This window comes from Stegodyphus dumicola, chromosome 3 (assembly GCF_044657685.1).
Source record: "Stegodyphus dumicola isolate Sdum_Otavi_A_Nest chromosome 3, ASM4465768v1".
NCBI classification, from domain to species: Eukaryota; Metazoa; Arthropoda; class Arachnida; order Araneae; family Eresidae; genus Stegodyphus; species Stegodyphus dumicola.
In genome coordinates, this window is record NC_140770.1 from 113,670,191 (window position 1) to 113,679,656 (window position 9,466).

The window sequence follows — 9,466 nt, forward strand, 5'->3', positions numbered from 1 at the left end:
TGTTATTGTCATTGTTCATCGGATTAGCCTTTCTCTGCGTTTTGTATTGCGTTCTATTTCTATTTAACGTTTTAGTCGTTTAAAATATAGCTACTGATTATATTACGTGATATTGCACGAATATCTTTGAGGAAAAAATACAGCGTTCTGCTATATTTCTTATGATAAGAATAAATTCTATTAACTTTTTATCGGACTTGTGCATTCAATTTATTACGAAACCGTACTCACACAATAATATTTTGGTGCATCGGTGGTTCAATGGTAGAATGCTCGCCTACCAAGCGGGCTGCCCGGGTTCAATTCCCGGCCTATGCACCAAAAAAGCGTTCGTGCATATGGGTTTGTAATTGATTGAATGCACAAGTTCTATAAAAAGTTAATAAAATTTATTCTTATCGTCATAAATATAGCAAAATGCTGGATTTGTTTCCTCAAAGATTTTCGTACAATACCACATAGTAGTTATACTTTAAACTACTAAAATGTTAAATAGAACGCAATCCAAAATGCAGAGAATGTGGATCCGATGAACAATACTAATAACAACTAAGTAAACAACTAAAAGATGAGATAGATGTTCTCTGTCTGCCATTTTATACCTTTAAATCGGTGGCGTCAGGGTTTAGTAATTTCTGCTTCTGGAGATTTCTGGAAAGCAAAAGAGTAGAACTACGGTTAAGGCTTAACATAGTAACATAGTAACATTTATCCTATTTAAATATCAATTATGAGATATCTATTTATTAAATGTTAAATGTATGTGCTCCTATGATTTTAATTTTCCGGCGTATCTTTCTCTTAAAATATGTCTCGTGCTGCATTGCACAAAAAATAAAAAAATTTTAACTGTAATTCTACTAAAAATATCTAACTAAATACAAATTCGTAACACTACATTATTAAGTACTACTATCACTATCTTTTAATCTTAATACAAGTAATAGAGATAACCTGTTTCTTGAGAAATTCTGCAGCTAAAATGCTTAAATATATGACAATAGAAATATTAAATTCATTGAAAGAATTAATAATAATAAAAATTTTTGGTGCTAAAAGCATTAAGTTTGAAATAATTAAGATTTATAGTTATTTATAAGTGATTTTGGTAATGAAAGTAATATAACTCAAAAGATAAATCCACATTTTTTTTTTTTTTTTTTGCTGTATTGATTAGCAATATCTTTCCTTTTTGTCAGAAGAAAGTCTCCGCAAAGAAATTCTTGGACAAAGTAGAAACAATAATACCTGGGAACTCTTTAAGGTATTTAAAAAAGTAAGCGAAAAACTTTTTTAATCTTCTAGTATGAAAGAAAAGTTTGTGAAATGTTGCAAAAAACTCAACACCTGTCCCTCACGAAACGGAAACACAGAGCGATGTTAGAAGTCGCAGATAAGATCGATGTGTAAGAGGATTATTTTCCTCCGCCTTTCCCTTAGCTTACCAAAATAAACCTTTCCTTCAGTTTGTGAGAAAGCAGGTTTTCCGCGCATTAATCCTTCACAGGGCGAGAGGACAGGTGTCATACCTAATCCACGCTACCCTGCTGGGTCTAGTGCCAATTAGATTTAATGACCTATCATCTTTGCTTCTTTTCTTGTCTGTCTGTCAGTCTTTCGCATCCGTCTTGTCATCTTAGGAGAAGCTAAACATGTGACAGAGATGTTATTTGTTGCTCGGCGATTAATCGAATGATTTCTATCGATAACTTGGTTCTTTTTGTAAGCTTAAGTTGTTAAGGATGAGTGTGTTTTTTTCGTTTTATCTTCATTTAGAAAGATGTGAAAGAATTTCTATGATTTTAGTTGCAGTCACAGGAAACAGGATGTGTGAGGGGATATCCATGAAGAAAAAAGAACAGACTTTACACTGTGCGTATACTTTGCATGTAAAGAACTAAATATGGTAATACGTAAAATGTATTTTAATTTGTGTTTGGTATCAAAAGGATATTGCACGAATATCTTTGAGGAAAAAAATCCAGCGTTCTGCTATATTTCTTATGAAAAGAATAAATTCTCTTAAATTTTTATCGGACTTGTGCATTCAATTGGACTATATTTAATCAATGGATAGTCACTGTCATTTCAAGGATTATATAATTTCAGTTTTTTGCGTAAACAGACTGTTTAAATGAATACTAAAACATATTACCTGAATATTCTTCGAATCTTTCGTAATGATGCCAAAGGCCTTAGGATATTAACGAGAGACGAAAGAAAATTTTTTACACGCATTTGAACTTCTACTTTAATCGTCGAACTCTGACTACGGTGAGATTAATCAAATTTGGTATCTGTGCAACTAGAACACTTCAGGAGTGTTGTAACCATATAGTAATCGATTAAAGAATCGTCAAAATTTTATCTTCGTGTACATCAATAGCTTTAATAAAAGTTCAAAAGAATTAAGATTAATTCTTATAATGTGAAAAAATTATCACAATATTTGAAAAATACTGCGGATGCAATGCTGACCGCTATAGAAGCATTTTGAGCTTCTAATTCAATGATTTACTTTGGACCCTTTTAATAGTTGCAGTTTATTTTATTTATAATGAAATAAAACTACTTCCTTTTAATGTCCTCGCATTACGAAACCTGATAAATATTTGCATTCAAGGAAATTTACTTCTTTTGGAAATCTTTAAAGCTTTTTATTCATGTTTTGAAGTGTGTTCCTTTAAGAAATTCTCTACTGCAATTTAATTTCGCTTAAGTTTTCATATTTACTGACATTTTGAGAATATGTTTCTCAGCTTAGTGAAACCTAACGTGACCTACAAACTATAATTGTTTTTAGAGGATTATAAATCTTCATGAATGCTGCAAACTGGATGATTCTGGTGGAGGCCATGCTTTCGAACAGTCTCGATATGTCGATGCCTCAGAAATCGTCTTACACTCAAGTTAATGGAATTCTGCTTGAGCCAGGAATGATTTAAGCCCTGCTTTTACGCTCAGTAGCATTAACAATCAGTCATTATCAGAAATAGTAGGAAAACTTGTTAAAGACTTGCTAAAGATTCAATAAAGAATTGCACTCATATACTAACAGGGAGCTAACATATAATTTCTTGACTCAGATAACAACATTTAATACAAGCGTCTTTCATAATATGCAGGTGTCTATCGTCTAGAAAAAACAATTTAGCAATTTACACCAGAAGCTCATACTAAGCGAAACCTATAATTGAAGAGTTTGTATACAATAATTATTATCAGCGGGGCTATCTGGCTGATATGCTAACTGCCCCAGTGGATCGACTGCCTCGCTGTCGGTAAAAAGAAAAAAAATAAGCATTACTAACAACTGGAAACAAAACTTAAACTTGTCAATTTAAGAAGACTTCCAAACTCTTATAAAATATGCAAAGAAACAAATTTCAGGTACGCCGACCTCTAATATTCCTATTTCAATCCACTTTCAAAGCCTTGAAATTGAACAAACTATAAATCATAGGGAAGAAAGAGAAATCGCCTTTCAGCCAAGAGCTTCGTCTAGGAGCTGTTTTATTTTGCTCCAGTGCTTATTTTTCCCTCAATAACTATTCAAGGGTTTATAGTCAATTCATAAAATAACTTGACCTAGAGTTATTAGAGAATCGGCCCGAAACTTATAGGGACTCTCGTAGATTCTCATGCTCTTCAGTCTCACACCTATAAATTGCTTGAAGTTTAAGATTATCACCTTCGTAACGCACAGAAAAGAACAAAGAATCATTGATATAACTGAGCCTGATTGAAATATTTCGCTTCACGTATCTCAGTTACCAGGATTGAAATCCTACGGGAAAAGCCTAGACCAGCGCTGTATTTTTCCTGTCAGAAATTCATCATAGATCATTCTACTGCAATAGCAATCCAATGTGTATCATATGAGAAGAAGGCTTTTATTAAAATCAAAATTATTTAAATAACAACTAATGAAATGTCCCAACTGTTACAAGCCTAATCCAGCAAATCACACAGAATGCTCTTATTATCTACGTCAGAATAACTCAACTTCAACTATCATCAAATCAATGAGCTGTATTCATAGGGCATCTCCGACTGCAAAGAATACGTAATTTTTTCTAACTGATCATAATTGGAAACAACATTTCCACCTCTTCCTAGAACTTAATCTTCGAATCTGGATCACGGCTCCATTATTATTCATACAAATAACTACTCCTAGTATCAGATCTTGCTGATTTGCCTTCTCTAGAAAAAGATATAGAACATCATTAAGCTATCTTTGATTCAGTTAGAAACTAAACCAGGTTTGTTTGATAAAATAAACGTCATTGCGGCTATACTATAAAAGCTACTTGATCAAATATTATTTACTTAAGCACAGGAAGCAGGAATAGGGACATGGAATTTTAGGGAAGAAAGAATTAATCTTACTGAAGATGAGATTCAACATATTACATTTATTCAAGAAACCGTACCTGAAACCTTCTTTCAATGTACTTTTCCTAATTTTCTAGCTCACAGAATCAAGACATTGCCACAGATACATTGCCAAAGTTATACTCACAGATACATTGTCAAAGTTATACATATATACAGAAAAATATTCTTCACTATTGGAATGATCACAATATACATGATTTCAAACAAAAGAACATTAGCAAAACCGTAAATATTTATATGCCACTACAACAAGCCATTTCAATCTTGATGTCTGTGAAATTGAACACTAGAAATCGACCAGCATTTTAAAAGTCTCCTAGTCGAAAGAAAATTCCAATTAGGACATTTCACATAAATTACGTAGAAAGCATTCATCTATTCCTCCGCTTAATGATATCTCCGGGATGGCTTATTTTGATGAATATAAAGCTAATGTATTCACAGAGATCACAAAAATAACATTTCTGTTCAGTCAAACAGCATATAATGTTGATTTAACTACACGAGTTTATAAAACTGTTAGAAATTATCTATGGACTTCTGTACAGACAAAATTTCTGTTTTTTGTTTGCGCTAGCTTTTTTAGAATGTAACATTATGAACTAATTCAAAACTTGCAAAGTTAATAGCCACGCTAATATTAAAAACTCAGCTTTAAAAATACGCCAATTAAATGCATTATTTAAAAGCTAACGCAAAATTAATAACGACATTCTGGAACGTGATCACTTCGCTAATAGTTGGAAAAATGTAATTATAATTACTTTTCTTAAACCAAATCAAAAAAGAACATTTGCTCAAAATTATCAGCTGATTAGTTTCCTTAGCTTCTTTCCTAAAATTGGAATACATAAAAAAAGACATACTCCTTTATTTTAAACCAGAATTCTACTCTACGTTTTCCTACCAGATGAGCATTTTGGATCTAAGATAAACATAACACGACGTAATAACTCCCCTATTTTGTCAACATTTATTACTTAAGGATTCAAATAGCAAACTGACTGAAGGTGCCTTCTTTCGTTTGCGCTGTGAAAGAGTTTGAACAGTCCTGGTTGTGTAGCCCTATTTATAAATTAATGAAATTTAATTTTCTAGGTAATTTACTTCGGATTATTGCTAATTTTCTCCATAATATATCATTCAATGTCAGAGATGGGAATAAATCTGAGTTAAACCATGGAAGCTTTAAGATTCAGACCTTAAACCCTTTATTTCATAACATACATACAACATTCCAAAACTCGGACACCAGTTTTCAACTTTGACACGGTTATTTTAAAAGAAGTCAAAATACTGTAAAGTACTGTTGCGTGAATACGGGCTTGTAATAGATTGAATGCACACAAGTCCGATGATAGGTTGATTAAATTAATTTTATCAAAAGAACACTTCAGAGTTCTGGAACCTTCGACAGAAATACTTGTACAGGCGTTCACAGTAACTCAGAGTACAATCAGTATTTACACTCCAAATTACTAAGAACATTCAACGCAACTCACGCAAAGCGCATCTAAAAGGCGAAATTTTCTGTTTCTGAAAGCGCTCTGAACTTATAACTCAACAACAACAACAAATGACAGCAGATGTTGTTGTTGTTGATTTATAAGTAACTCAACAGCAACATCAACATATAAGATGCTCTCTCCGGTCTTATATAGTTTTCACCCTATCGCCGAGATATATCCAATACCTTCTGCTTCTCGAAATTACTGAAAGGTATATGAGGGTCGAATACAATTACAGTTACACACAGCATCAATTACCATATCCATTGCAGTTATACAGAGACTGGACCAAAATGAGGCTAAACGGTGGCCAAATTTGGCGCTTTTGGAGACTCAAATTTGGCAACAAAAATAAGTCGTTAAAACCGTTGCAGCTTCGTGAGTTGCAGCACTTACAAATTAGTGAGATAGCTATTTACCCAATGCTAAATAGACTTGCCACTGTATTATTACTTCTCCGGCAAGCTCCGCTCCTTTAGATTGTCCTGTTACATTACACAAAAGAAATACAGCAGTTTCATATATAATTTTACTAAAATTAAGTATCTATTTACAAAATTCGTAACAATGGTTATAGTCAACTACATTATTATCTCGATTTTTTGAAGCATGGTTGAGATTGATGAATCGCAGTTGACACTAACAAATTAACTACATTTATATTTTGCAAAACTCATTCATCTAACATACTATCCACTCCCACGCTATCTGAAGCAGAAAAAACTTGTAAATAAAAATTCACATACTGATGATCCCTTAACTTTGATGATTCAAGCATCAGAGCTGATGATTTAGTCACTTTTGGATGTCGCTTTGCTAAGTTCAGAAACAAATTTAATATTTTCATAGCAAACTTAAGATATCATCTTAGAAAATACTGCAGTCTTTTCATTTAAAATGAAATGATGTTGCATTAAACTCGTTACTCGTCCAGACTTACTTTACGCTTCGCTTTCCGTATGGAGACATGCTGGAAAAAGAAATTCATAAAACACAGATTCTGCAAAATAAGGTCCTTAGAGAAATAGCCATCATTCTTGGTTTTAACGATTAACCCGTTACATACTGATTTAAAAATCAAATCCATCAACAACTTTATATGTAGATTATTGTCATCTAGGTTATATCTAGAGATTGTCACTAATTTACATAGTTCATCAGTGAATGAGGGGAAATGATGAAGAGAAATGAAAAAAAGGTCTTAGCTGGTAATAAAAATTAGCCTTGTCAGTTTAAGTTGGGATTGCATGCAACTATGTGTAGTGCTTGTTGATTTTAATTTTTGGAAAGAAATGCTTTACTGTAACTTGGGTGAGGGAATTTATTTTTAATGATAAGGGAAATGATGAGTGGTTGTACGCTAGCACCCGACCCGTATCAAAAGCATGCAAATATATAGCGATATCTATCTGTTCTAAGTTAGTTTGTAGAAAGCAAATCTTATTAATCAGAACACCATAAAAATGAATTATTCAGTCGTTAATCCTATTCTGATTTCTTAAAGGAATGGTTCAATTTAACTATTTCGATGACTGTACAGTTAACCAAAATAGAAATATAATAGAAATATTTGGGTTCAGGAAGTTTTTACAAGTATCAAGCCCGACATATCTGCAGAAACTTTCTGGGACACAGTATCATAGAAACTTTTTGTCTGAGCATAAAATTAATGCAGAGTGTTCTCAGAATTAACTAATGCAGTTCACTAGGTTTTGGGAAGTGTAAGAATGGAACTTTTTATTGCATTGTTATAGAGGAGAATCATAGTAACCAAATGTAATGACTGCATTCCTATGGGAATATTTAGAAGCCATAACTTATTGCTTTCATGTAGATCTTCAGACTCTTGATCATTGAAAGTAACGGAATATTTATACTAAAAGCTTCATACACTGGCAAAAATGTCAACATTCCTCATATATCCTGAGGAGGTTATGAAAAATATTCAGCCGCTAGTTTTGGTGAAAAATGTAATGGAGGAAAAAGTAATGGAAAGTTTGGAGTTGGATGTGTTTCCTATTCGTACTCCTTTAAGGTTTATTTATTCTCGTATACATAACTATAATGATTGTGGTTATGATTATGTGGTTGCGTTTTATAAGGAGAGAATTGTTTCAGCATTAAATCTTATCATTTTGATTATTTGAACATTCTTTCAAATAAAAACAGAAATAGTGAAGAACTCAAAAGCAGATAATAGAAAAATTCTCAGAAATAGTGCTCTCAAAAAATAAATAATGCAGAACATGAAGAGGGCTCAATTCCAGAAAAAAAAATGTGTGAACGTTATAAGATTCTAGCTTAATTAACTTTCCTTTGTTGGATAGATTCTTTACTTGAAGCTGGTAATAAAAAATAGCCTTATCAGTGTGTTGGCTTATCAGTGTGTCATTTCAGTGATTCAGATGTGTTGTGCTTGATACTTGTAAGAACTTCCTGAACCCAAATATTTCTATTATATTTCTATTTTGGTTAACTGCACAGTCATCGAAATAGAGAAATTGAACCATTTCTTTAAAATATCAGAATATGTTTAAAGATTGAATAATTCATTTTCAACGTGATTTTTCGCTAAATTCAAATTGTATCAATGACAAGGCTTACGAAGGGTGAAAAGGCCCTTTTATTCAAATGAAGAGGTAATTTACAGATGGCTCTCCTTTTGCTTAAACCTTAGCCAATACTTTTGGCTGCGACTTAAACTAGAAATATAAATTTAAAACTAAGTTAAATAATCAGCCGAAAATGAGTTAACGCGAGTTGAATCTTATGCTCTACCACCGACGTAGACAAACGGCAGTTAAAATGTATGGCCATAAAAATAGCATGATTAACTCAGTGAAACAACGTGTTCGAAAAGAACGCGCTCTGTCTTAAGTTGGCTCATAGACCAAATTAAAGAGCATCTTTCTACCCTACTTCGCATATCACGCGAAAGCGAAATGACTTTCTGGCAGGGACTTGAAATGAGAAAAGACAGAAAATATACTTAATTGGTTAGTTTAAAAATAAAATAAAATTTTTACAGCGTTTATCAATGATTTGCATTTTACACATTTCAGAGTATGTCTAAGATTTGTGACAAATTATACAGCTTTAGGTTTGAATTCAATTTAAATGGCAAAGTGGTATCAATTTAAAGGTAATATTTAGAGAGAATAAAAAGATTATTTGATCAGGTAAATAATTTCAGCTCTATAATTTGTCATTATTTATAACTGTAATTTTTATGAGTCTTTTATTATTTAAACTCTTTGCACATAAAGCATTTTAAAATAAATTGAAATTTTTAAAATTATTACCATGCAGCTAGTTTAAAATCACCAAAGATAGTAAATATTTGTAAATACATGGAAAACTCGAAGAAATTATGAAATACGTCATTGCAATGTTATCACCAGCTGGGAATGTATATTACTTTTATCAGATACTGATAATCTTGAAGCAAATGACTCACCTATTATTTAGCACGTGAAAGTTCTGGATGTCCAAAAAGCGTGTGAAAATAGTACGTATGTTTGAATCTTTCCTGGATATCGTGCTTATGCTCTGCTATA

At 32.3% G+C, this 9,466-nt stretch overlaps 1 non-coding gene across 1 annotated transcript; it reads left to right on the top strand.

Annotated features, from left to right (window-relative positions):
- The first annotated feature begins 247 nt into the window (after positions 1 to 247).
- Positions 248 to 318, top strand: TRNAG-ACC (transfer RNA glycine (anticodon ACC)). Its single transcript has one exon. It is a non-coding gene; the product is annotated as a tRNA-Gly (tRNA).
- Positions 319 to 9,466: the final 9,148 nt, after the last annotated feature.